This window comes from Motacilla alba, chromosome 8 (genome assembly GCF_015832195.1).
Source record: "Motacilla alba alba isolate MOTALB_02 chromosome 8, Motacilla_alba_V1.0_pri, whole genome shotgun sequence".
Lineage (NCBI taxonomy): Eukaryota > Metazoa > Chordata > Aves > Passeriformes > Motacillidae > Motacilla > Motacilla alba.
The window spans coordinates 17,573,473-17,599,139 of NC_052023.1; the positions used below are offsets into that span (position 1 = coordinate 17,573,473).

The 25,667-nt window shown below is 42.1% G+C and overlaps 1 long non-coding RNA gene across 3 annotated transcripts in view; it reads left to right on the forward strand.

Annotated features, from left to right (window-relative positions):
* Window positions 1–2,316: 2,316 nt before the first annotated feature.
* The window catches only part of LOC119703970, a 63,186-nt gene continuing 39,835 nt past the window's right edge, over window positions 2,317–25,667 (forward strand). For 2 of the 3 annotated variants that reach the window (XR_005257804.1, XR_005257806.1), the window contains exons 1-4: window positions 2,317–2,435; window positions 2,862–3,036; window positions 21,742–21,853; window positions 23,497–23,608. This is a non-coding gene — a long non-coding RNA (uncharacterized LOC119703970). Of the gene's footprint in view, window positions 2,436–2,544; window positions 2,570–2,861; window positions 3,037–21,741; window positions 21,854–23,496; window positions 23,609–25,667 lie in introns of those variants that run through there. The other variant, XR_005257805.1, reaches the window with a different exon arrangement.

The window sequence follows — 25,667 nt, forward strand, 5'->3', positions numbered from 1 at the left end:
CCTGAAATAACATCTGCTCCAGGCTGTGTTCAAGGATCGGTGGGCTTGGTAGGATATTAATTCTGCAATTTCTTTGTAGGAGTCAACTTTTGAGACCTGTGGAGTTCTGCTGAGAGCCCTGGACCTTGCCATGACATGCTGCCCACATGAAGAAAACTAGCAGCTGTTTTTCTTTAACTGTGATTATGACAATGTTTCTGGAAAATTGTTTAATAAATAGTATTTCTAAAGAAAATCCTTGAAACCCAACTTTCTTCCAAAGGTATCCCAGAAATCCCAGCTGCCTGGTGACTTGTGCCTGGCAAGTGGTGTAACCCAGGCATGGTCACTCCATTCACAGATGTCTCTGCAGTGGGGAGCCTGGCTATGAGGGACAGCTCATCTCACTTTTGGTGGAAAGCATCAAAAATCTGACTTCTCAATATATCTCTGAAAGTACCGAAATTCCTTGTTGAACAGTATTCATGTTTTCAGACTAGTCCGGTGTTTTAACTCTGTATTTTCTTCTGAACCTAAAATTCATATGAAATTTCTAAACTTATTTGTTGCTATGTTCTTAAAAAAATGTAGGTTGAATTTCAGGGACATTTCCACTGCTACTTTGTTCAAGAAGGATTTATGCTCCTGAGAAGTCATCTTAAACAAATTCTTTGGCAGACTCTCATGTTTCTTCTTTGGGTTTTAACTTTGAAATTGGCAGGAGAGGGGGTTTTGTCCTGCTTTCAAGCAAAATGAGACCTGTGTGTCAGAGCTGCTTTTCTTTGCTCCTCTTTTTCAGTGCTTTCTGTCAAATAATTGCTGAGCCAGTTGATCAATTCCAGTCAAGTGGGACAGAGAGGAGAGAGCTGTGAGACATGAAGTTTAGGAAGAAAACAGGTTCTTCAGTATGTCCAAGGGTCCTGGAAGAGTGCTTTTGCCAGGGAAAGTGATCACAACACCAGGAGCCAGCTCACCAGTCATCCCCTAGACTTTGCACCAGCCCCAGCAGAGGCTGTTGCCTGCCCCAGTGGAGGGGTTCAGGAGGGATTCTTTGGGAACTGGCACCTCAGGGGCATCGGGGTCCCCTGTGCCACCACTGGCACAGTGAGGTCTTTGTCAGGGGATTTGCAGTAAGATATTGCTCAGGAGCAACTTGTTATCTTATGCTTGGGTCTCGGCCATGTAATATACTTTACATGAGGCCCAAAGAATGCACCTATCTTGGGGTGGCTAGGTTAGCCGGAACTGACAATTAGATGTTAAATAATTAAATTGTTTTAGCTATTAATTGTAAGTGAATGTTGTTTTTAATTGCACTTTAATAATGCCATGCCCTTTATAACCAAAATTAATGTTTTCTGTCTCTCTGTTTTTGAAGTACATGTCAGTTTAATTAAACTATTAATGGTAGACAGATTTTAAGTACTTTATATTCTTCATTAAATTGTATCTGCTCAACAAGCATAAACAGGAAAATAGACTCAGAAGCAGATTCATGTTCTGCCTGATAAATCATTCATCATCAGATAAGATGATGAGGCATGCTTGTTTTTCTGTAGGCTCACAATGATAAACAAATCCACTTTTGTATTGTAATATTTATTGAGATCATAGAAAAATAAACAAGACTGTTCACTTTTCATATCAGCAATAGGCCTGAAAGCTGCTGTTTGCATTTATGACTGGCCAGTCAAGCAATATCTTGATGCTCTGAGGGTCAGTCTTAGTTCATTTTGTCTAGAGTGCTTGTTAGCAGAGCATTTCTCTGGTCTAAGATATAGTTCTTTCAGAGCCATTCAACTGCAGTAACGATGAATATTTCTACTATTCCCGCTGTGTTACCCAATTGTGTGCGGAAAGAATTAAAATAGCTTTTGATTTGGCAGAAATGATACATTTATAATGCAAATGTTGAGTAAGTCTCAGTCCCGGTAGGACTGCAGGAAGGTTGATGGAAACAATTTTTTGAAGATTGTGAAAGACAAATTATGGCAAGGTCATTTCTTCTCTATTGGTAAAGTCTGCAAATCCTAGTGGGCTGGTAATGGGGTAACAGGCAGAAATTAAGAAACACTGCAGCAACTGCTTGTGATACATTCCTGTGCATATTATACAGGCAGACAAAGATGTAACTGGTTATAATAGAGACAACAAACGTCCTTCCTTTGTGTGGCAGATCAATCAATAGCCAGGCATGTGATCTTGTTCACTATTATGTTAGTAATGAAACCTTCTTGTGATGTGACAACTGTGGAATAACATTTGGTCACAAAGCTGGTGTTAACAAGCACAACTGGCACTCTGGTAATTAGACTGATTCCTGGTCTACTTTCACAGATTGTCGATAAATGCAGTAAACAACAGGCTGCTTTCTCTCAGAAGAAGTTATATGAAGTTGTCATCCATTTGACGTTGTGTACTGCATTCTCCTTCATCTTCTATCAGATTCTGCCAAGGTGGGCATGTGCATATATTTTGCTATAAAATAACGTTTCACAATAGAAACTTTGCGGACATTGTTAAACAATCACCTAATTAATGTCAACCTTTTTTTCTCCTCTAGGGAAGAAAGCTAATTTCTCAGTTACAGGTAGGCAGTTAGATGGAGATGTTCTTCCTCAAATTTTCAATGTTCTCCCCTCTGATACAGCAGTGTCTGCTGTGGACAGCCATTTATATTGTTTAAGGATAAACTGAAATCTTGAAAGCCATAGATTACCCTTGATTTAAAGGCCAAGTATATAGATCATATACAATTGTAGTATAATTTATTACATTAAACAAAATAACTGCATTCAGCCACGGATGTGCTGGCCAGATTTTCCATCACCAATTTAGGGTTGTTATGTCAAAACTCATTTGCTGTTTTGCTCTTTCCACAGATGTGCAGTAGTTTGGTCTTTCCACCCTCATGGCAGAGTAAGAAGGAATGCGAGCTCCTTCCCTAGGGCCTGTATCTCCTCCAAGCCCACAGCCTGGCTCTGCACACAGGAAAATGTGTGAATGCTGTAACTCTGTCTCCTCCACTTCCAAAGCAGAAGAATGGAATCAACTGAGGTACATCTGGGGAGCTTTTCAGTTTATTTTGCATTGGCTAAGTGGCGAAGCTTAAACTGGAGGCACTGTAAACCAGCAAGGGTTTCTATATTTGCTCTTCTTTCATGAGGTGCACTGAGAAACTGGAAACAGTGCAGAGGGGATGATGAGTAGTGGCAATGCCATGGCGTGTCTGGGCACTGGTGCTACATGGCACTTTCCTCAGATCTACGAAGTCCAGCTCCATCCTGATTTCAAGGGTTCTTACTGGTTTGATTTGACCAGGAGGGGTTTCTTTCTTGTACTGGGTCATGTTTTGACCACTTGCTGCAGCTAAATCACTCTAAAACATCAAGAGAATAGTGAGTTGAGCATCTCTTCATGGCCGTTATCAATTGTTGCCAGATTGCAATTCCCTTTGTAATTGACAAAAAACAGTAGGAAGGAGTGTTTTACAGTAGGTACCTAGTTTTATGCAGGTTTAATGCAGGAAGATGCCTCATTAGCAGTCAGTAAACATAAAAGCTAAATTCACACTCATAAACCAGGGAGAGGTTTTGGACACATTCACTGAGCCATAGGTATCAAGAAGTTAGAGGATATAAATAGCAGTGCATGCAGTATACTAATCTGAATAGTTGGAAATGAGTATCAGAGGTGTTTGTTGCTGCTCCCTGCAGAGCAGTCACTGTTCTGACAAAACACTGAGAAAGACCTGTGAGGCTCTCTAAGGCTTGTAGGTTTGTACCCTACAGGCTCCTAGGAAAGAGCTGTGGAAAGTAACAAAAGAGTGTGAGGGATTTTGTCTGATGGGTAAGAACAGTGTTTAGGGAGGGATTAGCAAGAGGCCTGTGGGTGCACCAAAATGCCATGTGCTCAGAGAAGGGGTGGGCAGTTGGTCAAGAGCATCACACATTTGGAGAAAGAACCTGTACACTTAGGAGGTAACTGAAGAAACAAAACAAGGAGATGTTTTGCCATTCATATAATTTAAGCTCTGCTGTTTTGAGGAGGTTTCACCATACAGATTACTTTGTAAAACGGTGACAGTACCGAGTGTTTCCAGCACATGGCCGGAAAATCTTAGCCATGGCTAGCGCTATTCAGACCTTGTCGATACACTGCTGGTAGAAAAGGTTTTTGTCAGGAAAAAGCACAGTGTTCTCCCTTCTTAGGAATATATTTCACATTCTAAAGTGATTTCTTCGGTAACATTGAATAAATTCTAGTTTACTAGATTTGATTTCTAAAGAAATGTAAGGAACACAGTACAACTAAGTGACAGATAAGATGCCTTGGCATTTTGTGTTTATTTGCCATCAGTTACTTCCATATTAAATTGTTCCATTTACAAGCTAGTATAATTTTTTTCCTTAGTGCCTGCTGCTCTGTCTAGTAGTGGAAAATGAAGCTCAGTTGTTTATGACCTGTGCTGTAGTTCATCACTAACCTTCACCAAATGTACAAGTTCTGGAACGAGAATAAAGCTTCACCAGCGGTAGCACAGCACAAAGCAATGTATAATGCATATTACTTTGGTGCACCTGTGCTGGCTTTCCCTTGCTTATTGGGATAAAAAGTGTGCTTTATTAGGAAGCAAATAGGTAAAGCTCAAGAGGCCAATCTTCAGTGCTTGGCATGTAGAGCTCCCATTAACATTAGTGAGTAAAATGGATATATTTTGACAAGAGAGCAAGGACTTAACGGAACAGATGAGTGCAGAAACAAGATGACACATTCATAGTCATTTTTCTGACCAAAACAGAATGTTTTGAATCTCTAAATATAAAGATTGCATAATGTGTTTTTATTACTTATTAACTGTCAAAAACCTAGTGAGGAAGCCAGGTCTAGTCTTCACCTTTGAGAGAACAAAGTGCCAACTTCTCCCCAGCCTGCGCTTAAGCCTGTCCTCAGTAAAACACCTCTCTGCCAGCTTTCCCACACTCATAACAGTTATCTTCTTGTTTTCATCTTCCCTGTGGAAATTATTAATTAAAAATTCTTTAAGAAGAAAGCTTTGTCACTATCTAGATATCACAGATTTTTTTGCATCTTTTGAAGGCTGTGGGTGCATGGAAGAGGGTGGTGAGAGAAGGATGAAGGTCACAGATTTTCCTCTGGTGATGCATAGAGGTGTTGTGGCTCTGTGATCTCCAGCAGCATTTTGTGTCACAGCCCATGCAAACCAGACCTGCTGTTGGGGTGGATGCTCTGGGATGGCTGGAGGGAAGAGACCAGCCTCTCCCTGAAATGACAAAGGTGGTGTTTCCCTAGTGTTTAGTGTAGGTGAAGAATTCTCTAGATGTCCTTCTTCACATGCACAATGTTTCTGTCTTCCCAATTTCTCACAGAGAGTTAGATTCTGAATTTTTTACTTGCCTGGATAAGGCAACTACCTAGAAGAAATGAGAGATCTGCTGAGGAGGTTTCTGAGCTGGGTTTGCTGAGGTGCCTCAGGCTTCTTCTGGCTTTTCAGGATGCAGCAGTAGCCATTTCCACTTGGCAAAGAAGATTTTTTTTTCCTTCTGTTTTCTTTCCACTATGGGCTTCATTGCAATTACTTTTCTTCTGTCTTTCCAAAATCCAATTACTGAAATGCTACTTTTTGGATGCCCTTATCCAATACCCTGAGTGTCCATTTGAAACAGCTAGACAGATATGATGTATAACAGCTTTTGGTTGAGTGGCAAAACTGAATCCAACCCAGATGAACCTGAATCAGGCAGTTTAATAAGTCTTTTACAAAGTTAAAAGTAAGTTATTTATATTCTATATCGAAAGAAAAAAGCTTAAATATTTGATGATTTTTTCCCAGTTTTTTTTAGTAGGTATTTTTCTCAATCATGACACACTTTCATTTCTTAGTGGTAAAGCTATTTTTAGAAAAAAAAAACCTCACTTGGGAATCTCACTTTTAATATAGTAAAAACTGTTTCAACAATTAAAAAAAAAAAAAAATCCCTTGTGCCTTGTCAGCCGAAGCTCTGTCCTGTACTGAGCACAGTGGCCGGGTCTTACTGCTGGGCTCCACAAACCAGCTCCATTGAGTTCTGGTATTTACCAGGCTCACCTCAATGTGCATTTGTATCTGTGGAGCTCTTGTGGTACAATCTGGCAGGGCATGATTAAAGAAGATGACCCCACCATCCTGCTGCCCAGCTAAGTTTCATGAACTTCTTGGGAAATTCAAAGCCTGGTTATTTCTTTAGTGTGTCTGCTGTGGAGATAGCTTCCTGAACACTCGAGATATTTTGTCGCTTGGAAACATTGAGCCAATTTAGTTAACATTTTAATTTTTGTTGGATTTATAATTGTGGTCATATGTCAAGGAGGTCAGTTTAGACAGCTTGGTAAGCTGGAAAAGCTAGCAACAAATCGAATCAAGTGAATATCCTTTCATTTCAACGTCTTTTTCTCTCCTTGTTTCAAGCCCAGAAGGAGGTCTTAAAGTTGATGAGAAGATAAATTCAATTATACTTAAAGCTAACTTTGGCTCTTAGCTCTCATACTACCTTTCCCCATCTTTGCCATCCATCCTATTGCAATCGTTTAGATTTGCCCCAATAGTAGTTTGCCTATTAGCTTTGCTAATGAATTTACTACTGCAGAAGACCACTTGCAAGGCTGTCTTAAACATAATGAATGTAATTATTTAGCACAAAACCAGGGCAGCATCTTTTTCTCTCTTGACAAGAATAATTCTTTATTCTCTCATTAGCTATGTGCTTTGGTCTCAGTAAACTAGTTATTGACCTGTTCATTTAAGGAGCTTCACTCTAAATGCTTCTTCCCTTATTTAACTCAGACAAGTTCCTCTAATTTCCCCTCACCATGCAATGCTAGCCCGTAAAATGTAACCATTGTTCATTTGTTGTGAAGAGAGCTGGAAGACAGGAAGCTATTCTTAGATGGATGCTCAGCCTCCTGAGCCCTGCTTGCTTGTCCCTGGTTATAATGGATACAAAACTGTATGGGGCTTAGTAGACATCATGTAAACTCTATAGGAAATCTGAGCCAATGAATCATGGAGACAGACCCCCACTGAGCATTGTGTGTCTGAATAGACTGCAAATAGATAGAAAAGCAGCTTAAGCAAGTGGCTTTCATATGACAAGAATGCATAAATTAGAAATGAATTGGGAGTATCTGTTGTTTTAAGGCAGTTGCATTTTTACTTTCTTTATCATTTTCCTCTTGTAAGAAGCCACTAATTGCTCAGACTACACTGAAGACTGATGCAGAGTCCATGCATGTGTGTGGGTTTTGTTCCTCTTTAAGCCTTCTCCCCTGGATTGTGCTGGCTCAGCCTGGCAGTGCCTCCCCAGGCTGCCTCCCCAGCATCTGTACAGCTTCCCCATCCCAGGCTGCCTCCCCAGCACCTGTACAGCTTCTCCATCCCATCTAGCAGTATCTCTTGGGGCATCCTGGGAGACTCCCACCTGAAACATGACATAGATTCTTGGGGAAATCAGGAATCCAGTGGTGTCAGGTCTGTAGAGGTGCAGATCCCCAGCCCCAACCAGGAGCACAGCACCAGCTGAATTGGGGTTATCTCTTGGCAGAAGTGGCAGCCTCTCATCTCACCTTTGCAGAACTCAGGGCTGAGCAGCAGCCAGTTGCTTCCTGTTCTCCTTGGGCCATTAAGTTTTTATAATTCCCATCAGGTGGGCCCTGACCATCAGTGAATGGAAGGAAGCACATGGCATTTCCAGGCAGGTTTCTCCTGAAAGCAGCCATAGCCTGACCAATGGGGAACATCCCAGGGGCACCAAGGTACAGAGCCTTCTTGGTCTGAATCCCATCTGGCCTAAGTCAAAAGGTGGGCTCTAGGTAGAGAGGCTCAGATCCAAGGGCCATGTAAGCAAAACAAGGCAGAGGAGAGTGCAAAAGGGCTGGCAATTCTGGTACAAGCTCCCCTGGGAAAGGGCATGTCACTTGGAGATGGTGCCATGTGGACTATGGCTGCTCTCATGCCTCCTGCATGTGGTGAGCAGGTCTCACAGACAGGGTTATGGTGCTCTCAGAGAGCAGGGCCAGGTGTTTGCAGGAGGAGTGCTGCTGCTGGCACCTACTATGGCCTCAGCAGCAGCAGAAGTCATCCCTCCTCTAAAGCAGCTGATGTGGTGGTGGTCCAGGAGCTAGGGGGTTCAAGGGCTGGCAAATGTGGCTCTGTGCAGTGGCAGACTGCTGTTTTGTTGCTTGCTTTTTTGATTGTTTTCTGGTTTTTTTCTATGCCTTTTTGTTAACTTTGCTATTTTCTGAAATGAAATATCCTGTCTCTAATTGTTCACAGATTGTGATAATAGTCTGCAGGCAGATGGCCCATAGTTTGTGGTCCAGCAATCATATGAGAGAGACAGCAGGCCTCAGTTGTGTTTATAAATACTGGTGCTGAAGTGTTGCTGTTTCTCGGGGCCCAGTATGGGCTGCCCTCTCTCCTACTGTAATGATCTGGGCTCCTGGCTGTGTCCCTTGTGCCAGAGGCCCTCACGGAGTCCCTGGCTGTCTATAATCTGTATGGCCTCTGATGGGTCTCCAGATGGGCCCTGGGGGGTAGCAACACTTTGTCTAGGGAAGCAGAAAGCTCTGTGTCTTTTCAGGTGGGAGGAAGGTGACACCTGAGGGACCTGACTGAAAACAGAGGGGAGGAGAACAGGCAGAGCAGCTGTGAGACCCAGCTTGGGGGGCTGACACCCTACAGTGAGGGCAGGCTGGAAATGAAGGGGCTGTGAGCAGCCTGTCAGACTGTGTGTCCTGGGGACTCATCTCCTCATCCAGCACCTTTGCTGACAGTATTCCAAAGGCCAGTGCTAGGAATGCCCCCTCTGAAAGGGGGCAGCTCTTTGTCAAGCAGTTGTCCCCAGTGGGCTGAGGAGCAGCTCCAGGGCAGCAGGCAGAGGGATGAACTGCCCCATGGATATGTTTGGGGCTGTGGTGTGTCTGTGTTGTGACAACTGCAACAAATCTATGGAAATGTGGCTTGCACAGCATAATGTAAAAAAAAAAATAAATCAGATTTTATATTAGAATAATATCTGCATATCTGCAGATATTATTATTGCAGATATTGCATTATTGCAGATATATTAGAATAATATCTGCAATATCTAATATTTTATATTAGAATAATATCTATAGCTTACATAGTGCAGAAAGTCACTGCAAGGAATTTCACAAGGGCATGTAGTGATAGGACAAGGTGTAGTTGCTTTAAACTGAAAGAAGATAGGTTTAGATCAGGTATCAGGAGGAAATTACTGTGGGGCTGGTGGGACACTGGAACTGGTTGCCCAGAGACTCTGTGGATGCTCCATCAATGGAAGTGTTCAAGGCCAGGTTGAGCAGGACTTTGAGCAACCTGGTCTAATGTAAGGTTCTCTGGCCATGGCAGGAGCACTGGAACTAAATGATCTCTAAGATCCTTTCCCACCCAAGCCAGTCTATGAACCATGGTTTATATTTAAGAAGGGAAGATAAGGCACTGTGTTTTAGCTGACTGTCTTTCTCAAAGTTATCCTTAAGATTCTAATATTTTTAATAACAAAGCTTTTAGTCAAGTATTTTATATGAGGCAGCTTACTTTCAGGATGTTTTTCCATTTCTCCTAGGTAGATTAAAAAAAAAAAGGCTTTATTTTCAGCAGCCAACATTTGTCTGTTTAAATGTAATTGTGCTGCAAAAACTTAGCAATAAACACCTTCACCTTAGGGAAAGGTTAACAGTTTCATTGCATTTTTTATGTTTACATAATGATGCTTTAATATATTTTCTTCTTGACTGTAATTCCAGTTCTCTTTATAAGAGTAACTTGCCTTGCCAATGCATGAATTCTCAGATAAAATTAGACAAATTATGAAGGAGTCTACTGTCAGTGGAGAGCAGACAGCGGGACAAAGTGGCATGACTAAAAAAGTTTTGTTCAGAACAGTCTTAAGCCTGAGATTTAGAAGGCTGTGTATCCTAATTCTGTTCAAAACAGTTAAATTAGAGGTTCTTTGGGGCTTATTGGTGTGTGTGATTGCAAGACCAGGTCTCAGTTCCCTAGTCACGACTCAGGGAGCTGCCCCACCTTTGTGTGGCTCTACAAAAGATGGGAGATGTGCAAGTGTAAAAATGGTGTGTGAGGCACTAACTGATGCCCCGCAGTACCTGAAAAGACTTTTCTTTGGATCTTGTTGGGGACATTGCAGGGAGTTCTCATTTTTTCTTGACTTCCTGCACCCTGAAAAGCAGTATTAGTTTTGAATGACTGTGTTTCCCTATTGGCCCCAAGGGTCACTTGTAATGGCAATAGCTGGCAGGAAAGTAAAATGTATGGAACACGAACCCTTCTCAGTCCTCAGCAGAGGGAGCAGTCCTGTGGCATCATATTTTTCCAATTGGTCAGTACATTTCTAGCTCTGATAGCTGTTCTTTGCAAATCCTCATTGGTTATTTCATGTGAAACATCAGTAAGGAAAAAAAACCAGCATGATTGCAGTCACTTGATTCTACAAAGCTCTTTCTATTTCATAAGTCACTGTTTTTCTATGAAAAATGGTTTGGCACTGAAATATTAGACTGTAAATTGCAAGAGGAAGATTAATATATCTTCTATCTTGGCAAGTTTTCCCAGTATATCACTAGCACTGAGACTTAGAGTTTAGTTGGTTTTTCAAGGTTTGATATAATTCACAGAAACTTTGATTTGATGCACACAATCGTATTGTCTCTCTTCTACTTCTCAACTGGTCTTCAATGCTGTTTTGGTTAGATTTATTTAGCTGGATTTTAGCAAAATCAACAGTGTATCAAGTGATTACCTATAATATAGTTACAACACTTCCACAATTATATAATTGCTAAAATAAGAAGCAGGGCAAAACATGATGAGCGTGTGTTAGGAAACAGTGCTGAGTTATGAGTTCTGCCTGTGAAGATAGCAACGCATAAAGGGATTCCCCAAGATTTATATTTGAAAATCTGAACACAAAAGATGAAGGGTTTAGTATCATTTTTACTTTTAGAGGGAATGTCCTTTTGAGGGTTAAGGTGCAAGCTGTTTCTTCATCTTTAGCAATGGGCTTTGCCTCCCACCCACTAAGAGAAGAAAGTGCCCTGCGACACTGTGTGGACCTTTGGTGAAGTTAGCTTTTTTAGTTGCTCTTCAGGAAGCCTTTTCTTGTTCCAGCTTGTGAGAGCCTCAGGTAGTCTTGTAAGAGCTGTTATTTCCAGCCTCATTGTCCACTTGTGGTATATTACCTGAGCACAGGACCCTCCAGTACAGTGGGGAACACAGGGACACGTGTCCCCCATCACAGACACCTTACTGTTCAGCAGAAAGTGGAAAGGGAGACAAAAAAGCCCTGTCATCACAAAGACTTGTGCTATGTGTGATAACCTTGAATCCATGATTTATTTTTCTTCCCTGCAAATACATATTTGTAGCTAAAACCATCCTTTCAAGCTTCTCTCATGAGACTGATAATTTCTTGGCATTCCAAGAGAAGGGGGTCACTGGTGGTCAGAGGAGCAGCTGAAGTAGCAGCATTATACAAAGCATAAACACTTTCAGAGTCAGTAAATGAAAGCGATGTACTTTGCTCCAATACTCATCAAACAGAAAGAAGAATCTGTCTCAGCATGCTGTAGGATGATCATTAATTTTTAATAGTGTTAATGTTTATTAGTGACAGATGATTGACTTTAAGTGCCTTATGAATAATAAATAAATGATGTGGATTTTGGGCATCTGCCTTAGATTTGTATGCAAAGCCAGTGGGACTAACCTTCCCAGTTTGAGAGAGTGTAGCTTCAATTCCTCAATGTATGCTGTAGCACAGACTGTAAGAGTTCTTGGGCTTTGGCTCTGATAAACCTGGAAGTCCTTTCTGTCCCCTTTCTTAGGGCACATTGACTGCTTAGCGGCCTCAGGGTGAGAGGGGAGCTCTTTTGGCTAGGACAGAACTGCTGGAAGGTGCATTATTCACTCTGAGGCTCTGCTGGATTTCATAACACTTAAACACCTGTGTCCATCAAACAGAACGCACAGAATCGCAGCTAGAGCTGCTCTTGACTTTGTAATTTCATTGACTGACAGTTTAATATCTATTTATTTTCACATCTGACTCTGGTATAGACAGGCTGGCATCCTGAATGTCAGGATATTGTGCTGACAACTGTGTTTTTGCATTACTATAGGAAAAAAAGGGATTCTTCATAAGTAAAGAGGTCCTTTTCAGGCTCAGCAACTGTAATAAAGACCAAATTATACTTCATATAAATGTGGTAGTAACAAGTGATATGTTATGCGTACATATTTATATAGGAACAAGGGCACACAGTTTTCAACTTTCTGGTAATCTGTCTCTTCCATCCTGTGAAATGCCATGTAATCATATTGTTTAAATAGCTGGAACAACTGCCTTTACCACAGGCTCTCATAAGCGGCACGATCTTTGCTTAAATTAGATATTTAAAATTGCTCTCTTATTTTGATCCAAATTTGTTTGCTTTCTAAACAGAAACGAGTGGATTACCCCATCTAAATTCTACAATATTTGAAATTATTTAAGAAACTATTTTGAGAAAAGAGAAATATGTGTGTTCTGGTGAGGCTGTGCTGATGTTTAGAGAAAAAAGGGTAAAACTGCTTTCATATTGGGCACTGGCCAAATGGCTGATGACTCCATAATAATGCTCTCCAGATGTTAGGCAGTTAATCCAGACCAATATGCTGTTGCTAACTTATTGTTATTCAGCATTTACTATATAAACAGAAAATTTGTATTTAATTCCACTTTAGTTCAATGGATTGTGATTAATATTGTAATTACCCCAATTCAGAGAACTTTTTAGACCAGACTCTTCGTTTTCTCAGAGCATAGCACACCATACATCAGCCCTAATTATATGGTGTATCTGACTGGGATCTGCCCTGTAATCACATGCCCTAGTGTTCCCTGAACTACTGGGTGTTGTGTCAGCAAGGAGGAGACACAACTGCACTCTGTAAAACATTTCAAGATGCTGAAATTAAATTGCATCTTGTCTGGGGAAAAAAAAAAAAATTGCTCTCAATATTTACAGCCATTAGCTGGTCATCAGGTGATGGGAAATGATCTGAACTTGTCTGATTTCTCAGCAGTCATGGTGTTAATTACTTTCATTAATGAAACTCCTTGCTTATGACTTTTGAAGATTTTTCATCAAGCCCAAGTGCCTTATCTCTGTTTCAGGGTGTAGTCACTCTTACTCCACCACATACGGCCTCCCTTGCCCAGCCCTGGCTTGGTCCTTGCACCCATCTTCAGCCTGGCCTGCCGCTCTTGAGGTCAGGTAGAAGTCTGGGCCGGGTTGTGTTTCAGGGTGGAAATCTAGGCTGCTCCTGTTGCTGGAGAGGCACAGCAGTGCCCACAGTGGGTTTCTGCAGTGCACTTCCAGAAATCACAGTACAGCTTGCACACTCAGAGAGCCTTGGGTGTCACACATCTCTTCAGGAACCTATTGGAGGTGACAGCATGCCTCGCTTTTCCCCACTGTGCACCTGGGACTGGTCACCTCGCTGCTGTTAGACACTTCAAAATCCTCAAAAATCAGTCCTTGGGCACATGTTGGGTGCTTTGCTGTTGCTTCACTGTACAAATACAGATGTACAGAGCATCACAGAGCCTTGGTGGTCAAAGGTAAAGAGAACATAATGCTTGTACCTGTTGGAGTATATAACCATCAGGGTCAGATTTTGCATGACAAAAGCTAAACCGATTTCTGTGCAGCCAATCAAAGGGGCAATATTTTAAGCCCTGGTAAGGGCTTTGTGCTCTGCTTCCATTTACAGCAATGTCAAGAGTATAGCAAGGACAAATGGGAATCATGTGTGATCATAATGTTCCTATTTATATACACATAAAATAGAACAGGCTTTTAAAAGTCAATACAATTTTCTATTATAATGATAACCTTAATAACAATATGGTTTCAGTGCAAAGATATCAGCAAATATAATAGAAATTGAGATAATGCCATAAAATGGATGCATTATTTTTGGAATTTGAAGGACACCTGCCAGAAAACATTTACCAACTTGTGCAATCCACAGCAAATGAAATAAAATCTTACCTTCTGCTGTTGCCTGGTTATGGCATATTTACTGTGCAGTTTTCTTATCACTGTGGATTTCTAAGATAATTAGTTGTTGTTGTTTAGTGCAAAATAACTGACCTAGAATTTACCAGGACTCACTAAACAAATATAGAAATAAGAAAAGAGATAATACTCTTTTTTAAATTCATTGGAAGATGCAAAACTGATAAATTATGTGTGTTTCCACTGTGGAACTCTACATGAGCTAGATATGCTATGATTATCTCAAGCATTTTATTGAAGTCTTCTGTTTAGATTTTGCATTACTTTGCTGCTAGCTCAATTGAAATGAACTGCAGTATCAAAGTAAAAATTAGGTTTGTCTCCTTTAATTGCTAATGTTAAAAATATTGTGAATGAAGGAAGAGCTCACCAAAACACATCCTATGAACATTGTATCTATGTACCTAGAATGTGTTTTTAGAAAATATTACAGATTTTGTTTACAGAAATTAGCCTTCTTCCACTTATGACATAATTTGTCTTTTCTATCTTTGCTTCTTTTGCTGAAATCACAGAATACTAAAATTCTCATAAGACGTTGGTTTTCTTTCTAGCTTCCATTTCAGTTCTTTGCTGATGATGTATGTGTTCCTTTTAATCATTTAGCAATCTTTGTCCCATTAATGACCAGTCCTTCCTCTTGCATTATGAAATACCATAACCACGAATGTCAAAGTGGATTGCTGGATGGCGTTTACTGTCACGTGTTACTTTACCAATGTTACTTATCCACATTCTTGGCTCATTGATAAGTTGCTGATTTTCCCTCCTCTTGGAGCTGAGGGATATCTGGGGAAAAGGACCCATCTCCCACCAGACCCTGAGGTAGCTGAGCTATAATTTGTGGTAGCCAGGGGAGGAAGGTCCCTGGAGTGGAAAAAGCAGGGTAAGAAAATCCAGAATTTAAAAAAATCAAGGAATCAAGGATGGCTTATGTCTTCATTGTTGCTGGGTGACTCCTGGTTTTTATCTGGTTTAAACGTGTCAGAACTTGAACTTCTTCCTCTTATGCATGACAGGAGCAAGAAAGAATGAGAAATGTTTGGTTTTTTTTTCTCAAGCAGGGTTTATGATGCCAAGTGCATTTGAAGGTGTGCTTGGAGTGTGTGGCAGGGGACAGAGGACCTGGAGTCCAGAACTGTCTCACCAGCGTAGGAAAATTTGCTCTACAAAGAGCTGGAAGGGGAGGAGTGCTGAGCTGCTGTGTCTGCTGGGGGTCTGGGGCAGCAAGTGGGTGTCAGGGCACAAGGCTGCGCACACAGCCCCTGGGGCAGCAGCCAGGGCTCCAGCACACCAAGACATGATGCTGCCCTAAGCAGTAGCCTGCTTCTGCACGGCTGTGTCTGAAATGGACCCTGGGAAACGGTTGCAACGTAGGCAGAATCAATATATCTGCCTTTACTCGAGTCCCACTGCCTTTCCCCCCCAACAAAGTGTGAATTTTTCTCTGGTGCTCCCAGGTGCCTTGATTGCCCAGATTATCAGGGCAACATGCCATAGGTGTTTTCATTGTTATAGAAAAGGCAGTTGCGTATGTAAAATGTCAGTCTGAATGCTTCCTTTACCTGTGTGATGGAGGTTTAAATCTTGAGCAGGGCATGTGATTACAACTTGCCTTGAGCATAATAAGGAAGTAATTACTCAGCTGTTGAGAAAGGTCCTAATATCATTACAGACAGCCTGAATGTCCAGGCAGTATCTGCCTATTATTTGAAACGGTTTCAAAATACTTCAGAAAAAAAAAAAAAAAAACAAAAACCCAAACCCTCACATTCAAGTCACATGGGGAGAATACGAGTTATCATAAAAAAGTGTTATGAGATAATTCTAAATGTCAGTTTAGCATATTTTAGCCTATTGGATCTTTATACAGAGTTGAGTAACATCTTTCATGAAGTAAATGTCTTTTTGGTAAACTGAAAGGGACAATAATATTTAAAGGTCAGTTAACATGGAGAGTTGGTTCTAGTTATTATTATTATTAAAGATCCAGCTGTATTACCTTTACACAACATTACCCCACAAACCCTTATTAAAACTGCAAAAACATCTTTCCTTTCTTTCCTCCCTGCCCCTCCTTCCTGCCACGATCCTGAGATCCTTGATTCTGCCTTCTCTTTATATGTAACAATTTCTCTAGTGAATAGCACTGGATGATCCTCACCCTGCTTCTGCCACGCTGCATCTGAAAGAGTCATACATTATAGCTGCTGTCAGTGCTGCCAACCAGAAAAAACCCTCTCATTTCTACATTACATTTCAGCCTCCCACGTATGACATGAGCTACCCTGCAAACAGTTGTTTAATAGTTTTCAGCTGCTTAGGAAATGGTAGTTGATTTCAAAGGGGTTTTTATTCAAGAAGAGGTTGCAGTAGTGTGTTGTGTGACTGCTACTGTGTTTAATTGGAAGCAGGCAGGCTGTCTGCCCATTGCACTGCCCACCCAGCCGTGACCAGCTGGTATTAATGGGCTGCACAATGAGATGGTTCATTTGTGCACAAGCACCCCCTCCCCAGAAAACTCTCCTGGGAGGGTTTCTGTTACAGGGTGCATGTCTCCCAGGGCTGGGGGCTTGGGAGGCTGTGCTGCAGGCTGGCAGCATGGGGAGGGCACAGGGCTCTGTGACCCTGCACACTGTGAGGTGACTGTACTGGAGGTATGGCGGAGGGTTTCCTCCCTGTGCTCTGGGTAGGTGTCCTCTTGTCTCTTAGCCACTACTCACAGTAGTGAGCTGTGAGGCAGGTCTGGTGCATGGGATGGAAGCGTTTGCTCTGCGCTGATATCTGCATCTGGACGCTTCTCTGGGCTGGGCTGCAGCCCTTTTCCCAAGGTTGGAGTCAAGGTGCCTCGAACAAAGAGGCAGTTAGCTGGTTTTGCTGAGGATCCCCGAGGGGAAGTTGCTGCCAGGGTTTGGTGCTCCAGAGGGTGTTGGTATGAGTGAGGTAGCTGGCCAGGATGTGAAACAGAGGTGGAAAAGCAATGACCAAAATAAGGAGATGCAATCATGTTTTCTTTCTTCACAGTGCTGGGTGTAGAGAAACCCAAGTGATTTGGGAGCCCTTTTAGTCAAGGTGAGCACAGAGCAGGGCTGGGGCAGGCTGTTATCCTGCTCTTGGGCACACAGAGGATGGGCAGTGACAGGATGTGTTAGGCCCTGGTCCTGATGGGCAGTTCAGGTGTAAGCCTCATATTTTAACATATAGAGAGAGTTTAGGTAGAGATATGTGAACTGTGTTGTGTCTGATGTTGTGTGGAGCAGCCTGGCGGCCCTTTCTTTTAGTAATGGAGGTGTGTGTGCCCAGAAACAACCAAGGACAACTGCACAATATTCAGTTCAGAGTATTTCTCTGTGCTGAACAACTCTACTAAATGCAATATGCAGTTAGTAAAATGGCTTCCATGGAGAGATTGCAAAAGCTGAGTGTTAGAGTTTTTATCCTAAGAAACCTCAAAAAAAAGTGCCACAGTTTCTAATTTCCCAGAAGCAGAAATGTGATGTTGTACAAACAGAATGGTTTGCTGCAAGCTGTGGCTTTGATGAGACAAACCCATGCCATTACTTAATGTCTTGTTACTGCTCACGTGAACATGAGAATTTGATGGGTAGTGAAGCCCTGAACAGGGACTCCAGGGAGAGCTGTTGGTCAAGGCAGATCACCACTTTGCCTGTAAAATGTTTGTCCAGAATCAGGACAGGTTCTTGGATACAAGTTAGTTACCCAAATTATCTCATGGTGACAGCCAGGAAAATCACCTGTTTGGAAAAGGACCCTGTAGACCTAGTGCGACTGCTTTCATACAATGTTGTCCAGGAGCTGCTAGTGGCTTTGGGAGAGGGAGGAGGACTTGAGAGCTTCCAGGCATCTCCTCTGCTCCATCAAGTGCTTTGCTTCCCCAAAAGCTGCCTTCACATCAGAGAGCAGTCTGAAAGGACATACCACCTTTTGAGTATCAGGTGAGCACAGACAGGCCACTCTCTGGGCCACAGAGGATATTCAGTGCTTGAGTTGCCAATACCTGTGCTGTGCCATCTCCAGCCAGCTCTGCTCCTCAGCACTGCACAGCAGCCAGTCCTAGCCTGACCATGGGCTGCTCTTAAGGCAGCCAGGTTAGTGACAGGCATGCAGGTAACAACAGCACAGGCTGGGCAGGGTGGAGGGCAGCTCTGTTGGGAAATTATTCACCCTTGGTTACTTTTTAAACCCCATTAGGCTTGAGGCTGCAGAGATCCAGAACTAGCACTAGTGGGACACTGCAGAAATACCCCCTTTCCATTGCCGTGGGAAGCTCCTGAGTGCCAAACTTCGTGATGCTACTCTAGTAAACAGTAAAAACATGGGGAAGAATTCAGTCTTCTGTTTTTAAATGTCCTGGGCTCCTTCATGACCTCTACATCCATAGTTACACCCCTGTAAGAAAATGTGCCTTCCTGCTTGTGTTTTGTTTCTAGAGCATCCTAACTTCCTTTCTTTCCTTGTTTCACTTCTGGATGAAAATCCAAACCCACACAAGCACTCAGTTTTCCCTGCTTCTGGTGTCCTTGGTTCCCTCTAAGTGAAAGGCTTTAAAAGGCTATTTTCCCAGCTTAGTATTCTCTCGCTTCTTGTGCTGGTTTGCTGATGACCTCACTGGTCTAAATATAGGCTCACCTCCCCCAGGTGCAGGAGAGCAGGACCACACTGCAGCTGTGGAGGTGATGGAAGCATTGGTGATGGAAGCACCTTTTCTTTTAGCAGCTATGTTGGCTTCCATGGTAGAAGCCTCACCTTCTCCAAGCCTGCTGCAGCCTGTGCAGCCAAGGTTTGGTGCTGCAGAGCAGTGTCTCCAGATGTGCTCCTGCCCGCCTTAGTGCCCTCACTCGGGGCCTGTGGCAGGCAGAGGTTTGGAGCTGGCCATAAGAGATGGATGGGTGGGAAGGCAGGGCTGGAGGTGGGACACGTCTGCCTGCTGGGGAGGAAGGTTGGCCACTGCACAGCTCCTAAAGGAGGAGGTTTGTGGTAGGGAAGGAGGTGGGGACAGCATCTCTGGGGCCTTGGAGGGCTCTTCTTCCTGAAGAAGTATAGAAAGCTGAAAGATGCTCCACCTGTCCTTTACCCCTCCAATAAATATTCTGCCCTGTGCCCTCTAGATGTGAGAAAGAAAATGTGATTAAAAAGGTAAAATGCTTTTATTTGTGAAATATTAGCTTTGTGTAATATGTATTCAAAAGCAGATACTCATTTAAAGGTTATATTTAATATAGCTCTGCTCCAGTTTTTCTTTTTTATTATTTTCTTATACATCTTTTCACTTTCTAAGGCAATGCTCCAGTGACTACTGCAATATAATAGCTGCTTTCTCTCTCAGTACACAATTTGACAGCATTTATTCTTTCCTTCAGTGAACATAATTACTTCACATATGGAACCTGTGATAGCCTACAGGCATCTGAGAGAAACCAGAATCATACAATCTGTCCCCTTTGTGAGCTTAATTTACATTCACAAGTGTCATTTTAATAGTGCTGGCAACATGTAGGATAAAAATTACAGGTCAGCTGCAGCATGTCACAGGGAACTGTGCTTAAGTCAATAACATGGTATTATTACATTCTGGATAATTTTACAAGGTAGATCTCACAGAAGGAATTTGACCCCTATTTCTTTAGTTTTCTGCCTTTTGGTTTCCTTCATAAAGTAATTCACTTAGAAATGGATGTTGCAAAACTGCAAACATGTTGACAAAGAGGTTAGACTGTAGCAGGCATTTCCAAATCTGAAAGCAACACCTTTCCCTTGCTGTAACTTGTAACAGTGCTTAATATTGCTACGCTCTGGCATATTTAAAAATTTGCACCATTAATTCTTGAAATTTGTTTTCCTGATCCATGTAATAAAAATACTGAGGGGCATAGCCTTCTGCCTTCTCATTTCATACAGTTGACAGAAGTCTGAGCTTTCTGCAACTGATTATTTTTTAGCCAGCAAAAGCAGTCTCTGGTTAGGCATCTTACAGACATTTTGTACAAGAAAAATAGTGACTGTCACAGAGACATGCTGCATACAGACCTATATGTGATTCATGATTTAATGTATGTATTTATAAGACCTAAAAATAATAGCTAATTTTTTATACGGGCATCTGTAATATAGATAAAGGTGCAATAAATACCCTAGTAAACATCAGGTGATTGTTTTTTTAGTGAAAACTTGTTTTGGGGTAGAGCACTCAATTCAAATATAAAATCATTCTTAGTTACCATTACTGATTATTTTCTGGTTTTACAAACCCCATAATTTACGGCATTTTAAGCTTTCAAAGTTTGTTTAGGGCTTGTACAGTTTGCCTATAGTACTATGACATTCAAAATGTCCATGTATACACAAATAAGGCAAATACCCCTGCACACATACCCAAACACATCCATTACCTGAACCACACAGCCATTTACTCCTGAAATTTGCATCCTTCTTTTGCCGTAAGCCTTTTTAATCATTCAAGAAACACAAGGGGCAAAACATCTTTTATCTAACGATTCGTCTTCATATCACTGACAGGTTTGGAGTTTGAGTGAATTTTTAAACTAAGCCCATGCACCCGCCCCACTCCCCCTCCTCTCAAAAATAAAAGCATATTTTTCCAGTGAGGACACTATACAGAACATACTTGAATCTACAGTAAATAATATGATAAACTAACAGCAAGGAACTGGATGCATAAATAACTAGATATAGTGAAGATGCCCACCACCTGAAGACTTGTAACATGGCTGAGGATGAAACAAAAATGCATATAAACCCCCAAAATAATTGAGGTTCAAATCAGGAAAATTATGACTTGAGTATCACATGTTTTTGAGAGTGAAGGTAGTTAGGCACAGAAAAGGATGCCTTTTGAGACTGGTGGAATGCCTATCAAAACTTTGTGTTTTTCCAAAGAATGTGTCCTGCTCAACCAGTGGTCTGATGTGGGAAGTCAGTCAATTTTGTTTAACTGTCGGTGTTTAAGTCCACCCAGGCCTTAAATCCCCTAAAACACACAGCCAACCTCTGCAGTCTAATGTCAGCCTTTGCTTGGGAAAATATGTATTTGGTGCACTGGGAAATGTTTTCATGTAAGGAAAGTGTCTATTAGTCATGTTCTTCAGAGTCTGGCATAGGAAAGTGTTTGCATTTCACTCTTTACCCTAGCGGGAGGCTCTGGTTTTCTTTCAAGCTCTCAGTTGCTGCAAGGGTGTAGGCCGGGAAACAAGAGCCACAAAGGGCAAGCTGGAGCTGTTCATTCCACCTCTGGAGCTCTCCCACACACCCATCTTAGCATAAAAACTTCTGTCACTGATACACATGACAACATATGTGCAAATACTAATATTCTATGTGCCAGATGACTTGTTGATCAAACTCTTTTGCCAGTGGAATATTTGAAACATGATAATTTTCATTCTTTGTGAGGATCTTGTATGAGCTACAGTTCAGTTTCAGAAAAGTCTCATTTATTCCACTGGAGATGTGCTGGAGTGTCTTGTTTGCCTCTCCTCAGCTTCTGCCTTCTCCCTTGGCTGATACTAAGTTTATTATTTGCTTGATTAATGGTTGCCATATCTGGTTTTTCTATTTTAGATGAAGAAAAATAAAAGAAGAAAAAAAGAGTGTTTACAGGGGAGACTTTGCAGCCAGAAGGAAGATGGGTGCAAGGCCCTGCCTACGAATGGGGATCACTGCTTCTTTAAAGGTAAGGGACACAATCAAGTTTCTGCCCTGACATCCTCATTTCACCTGTAGAACGCAATTGTGCTGATAACATTTAGTAGAAGAGGCTGAACATGCAGTAGATGAATTCTGTTCTTGGGCCTAGAACTCGAGCATTTGAGCTCTCTCTTTGTGTCAGCTTGTGATTTTGGGCCCTAGAAGTCCCTTTTCTGTCACCTCCTGTTGAGCAGATGTTTATTGGTGAGAAAACTTATCTTAAGAGCTGTTAAGGTTTCATCAGCATCGTTTGGAAAAAGCTTTTGTGTTTCATCACCAATGCTTTTGAACGAAACTGAAGTCCTTGTGGGTTTGTTTCAGGGAAGTTTCCAGGCAACTGGGAGGTTATAGCTTGTAGTCATACCTGGTGGCTTGTGGACATAATCAGTTGGTTTTGCTTTGCAAAGTAGAATAAGAAATTGCTCTGGTGAGATTGCCCAAAATGGAGTTTTTCCTGTATTAGAGAGGAGTTCTGTGCTTGGCTGGGATGATGGTACTTGGCCATGCTTGCCTGGTGGTACCTGGAGCTCCCTCCATGTGGTTCAGGCAGTGCAGTGCCCCAGTTCAGCCCCTCTGCCCCAGTGTGCAGCATCAGGACAGATGCAGGAGCCTGGATTAGGGCAGACAGTCTTTCATATTATATTTTCTGAATGATGGGTGAAGGGGCAAATCTCCAGATTGCATGTGTGCTGTTTTAATTTACCACTTAGAGGATGAAGCAGAACAGAGTCTGTGGTTAATACAGATTTTAAAAAGATAATGAGATGTTTTGCCTCCCAAGCTGGCATACAATCTTATTTTCTTTACTCCTCCTCCAAAAATAAAACCCCTACCAAGCTCTTGTCTCCGATTTGTTCATGAATACAATATCAAACACCTCCCCTGTGCCTCTGATGTGCGCTCGAGGCCGTGTGCCACTGTGTTGATTCATCTGGAGGATGCCCGGCGCGTGAGTGGCTTGGCACAGTATGGTACAGGGAGGAATCTGATAGTGAGAAAGGCAGAGGCAATGGCATAATTATGAAGGATTTCTTCCCCTCATACTGCTTCTTGTTATTTATTCTTCTCTCCATGTTTCCCCTGGTTATTTCTCTTCCTGAAATGAAAATAACCTGGCAAGAAAACAATGTTTCCACTCCCATCATTTTTAGGCAAGGAACACCAGGCATGTTTTTTTTAGCGTTGCTAACTGACGGATGATTATTCACCAATATTTTTTGTTGAAGCAAGCAGGCTTGTTAACTGTGGTGACATTTTTAGTGATGCTATGATATCCCAGTGTCATTGTTGCTTGATTTATCAGTGTCTAAAGGATTATTTTGTTGAAAAACCTACCATGGATCTTGTGCTTAAGGCTGGCTTTATATGCGTATGACTACAAGTGTGTGAATTTGTATGAAAATAAGGAACAGAACTGTTAAGATGCTTCTTCTGTTTTGGGCTTTTGGCTCTGTGTCATGAAATACAAACTGGAGCCTTGAATTTCCATGCTTTAAAATGGCATACTTAAACTGAGAAATACTGTAATTGAGATCAGCTCAGCCACAGCCATCCTACAGTTTGCATCTATTTACTCCCCATCTTCTCCAAATTCCTGACTCACCTTCTCTTATTCCTATGCTCCTACAGGACTATTACCTGCAATCTCTGCTCCCTCCAGCTGTAGACAAAGGCTGTCCTTGATCTCCCCAGCTTGTTCAGCACCACATGCTAACCAGGCACACCTGGATCCACTGCTGAGGTTTTGCACGCGGCTGCCGGGGATCTTTGAAGGGTTACAGCCCGCGTGGCTGGAGGAGTGGGATGGCAGTCATGCTGGGGAGTCTGTGGGGTCACCCTGACTAGGAAGGGGTGAGGATAAGTAGGGATCCCATTCCCTTGAAGGAAGAACACTTGGTGAGGAATCCCTTGGAGCAAAGTGTTGCTGAAGGGTTGGGGATGAGAAGCCCAGGAGCATTTCCCTGCTCCAAGCATTTCTTGCACAGGAGTGCAAGGGCGCAAGTCTGTGGGCACAGATTGGTGCAGCCCTGGCAGCTGGAGTCTGAAGCAGTGGGTAGGATAATGTGAATGCTGGATGTCTGCTTGGAGATGCAGCAACCACAGACAGTATGAAAAAACAAAAATTCAAAACGGGAAAGATGTGACCTTGATGCTTTTGAAACTCAGTGAAAGCAAATGTGCTTAGATTTCCTGGGAAAAAAGCTGCTATTGGAAATTCTGTGTAAGTGTAAATATATGAAAGCCAAAGGAGGTAAAGTTTTTTTCCTAATTAGGATAATTAAAAAGAAAAGCAGTCAGCAAGCTGAATGCCAGACACAGAGCACCACAGCTCCTTTGCTAAAGCAGAAGCAGATTTGTTCATGGAGTGATGTGTCCTGTTCCTTTTCTCTCTTCTGGCACCCTGGTTGCCCTGCCTGGGCGAAACCCCTGCACTCCAGGCTGTGTAGTCCAGTTTGTGTTGTACAGCATTGCTGGTCAAGATTATGACATCTCCCCTTCTTCCCCCCCACTCTTCTCCCTTCCTAATTTTAGAGTGACAAAAACATGTGGTTCTGTCAGTCTTACTGTGGCTCAGCTCACCCATCATCTCCAATTCCCCCAAAACTCTCTGGGAAATTTAGGTGCTTTCCAGTTCTATGAAGTAGGTCCACAGGGTCTGCAGCATTAAATACATATCACAGTGTTAAAGTTACATAGATAGAAGGGACAAATATGCCTATTCTGGATAAGCCTGCAAAATCAGATCAACTATCAAAAAATTGTTTTGTCCTGAAGAGAGATGGCAGAAAGGAAAGGCAGAGCACATTTTAGGGCCTCTTGGAAGCCCTTTATGTGGATTCTGGCCATTTAGTCTTCAATAAAACATGAATGCTAACCACAGCAACCACATCAGCCCCCTTTGAGAGAGCCGCTGCTTGAATGAAGATGGGGGTTCACTGAAGAAAGCCTAACACATGTAGACCTTTTACAGAGCTGTTCAAGAAAACAATCTCACTTGAAGAAGCAGACATAATTTCCCAGGAAGCATGTAAGAGGTAATGCAATATGCTGCTAGCTTTCCCTGCCTCTGCTACCTGCCTGCTCCTGGGAGTTGCTGCTATTTGGATGGTGCAGGGGGTACAGTAATGGCAAAGGCGTGGGCCTGCTACCTGCACTGCTGTGAGGGCTTGCTGCCCAGAATATTTTGGATCCTTGCCCATTAAAGCTTCTCCCAAAGTCCACACGTGCCCATTGAGTCACTGTTTTCCCGAAATCTTATGCCTGGTAGGTATTTTTCTGAAGTGCACACTTTTACTTTAATCCCTGCTTAATCTTACAGAAAGATGCAAACAGTTTTGTAACGTCTCTGCTTTGGGAAGTCTCAGGGATGTTCAACAAACTCTTGTGTGGCTCTTTATTCATCTGTCCCAAGAGCAGACTGAGGTCCCCTCCCCAGTCTGCAGGTTTGGATATAAAATATAACTAGATGAACCTTCTGGAAAGAGAATGCTTTGATTTGTAAAACTGGAGAGAAAATGTTTATCTGGGCAGTATAAGATTAGTCACAGATTAATTACAATTGAAAAGTATTATTCATCTGTAATAAGAGTGAATTCTTCACTCAAGATTCATAGCAAAATAACATTATTTTTCAAATAGAAGTAATTTAAATGGAAGTAAGACCTTCTAATGCCACCATCTGTACAAGTAAATTACTTTCAGAGTAATTAAATATGCATATCTGGGCTGTGTACTGTACTGATGAACCAAGTTTTATGGAAGCAATATGCTTAACAATCCCTTAGGTATTAAAGATGAAG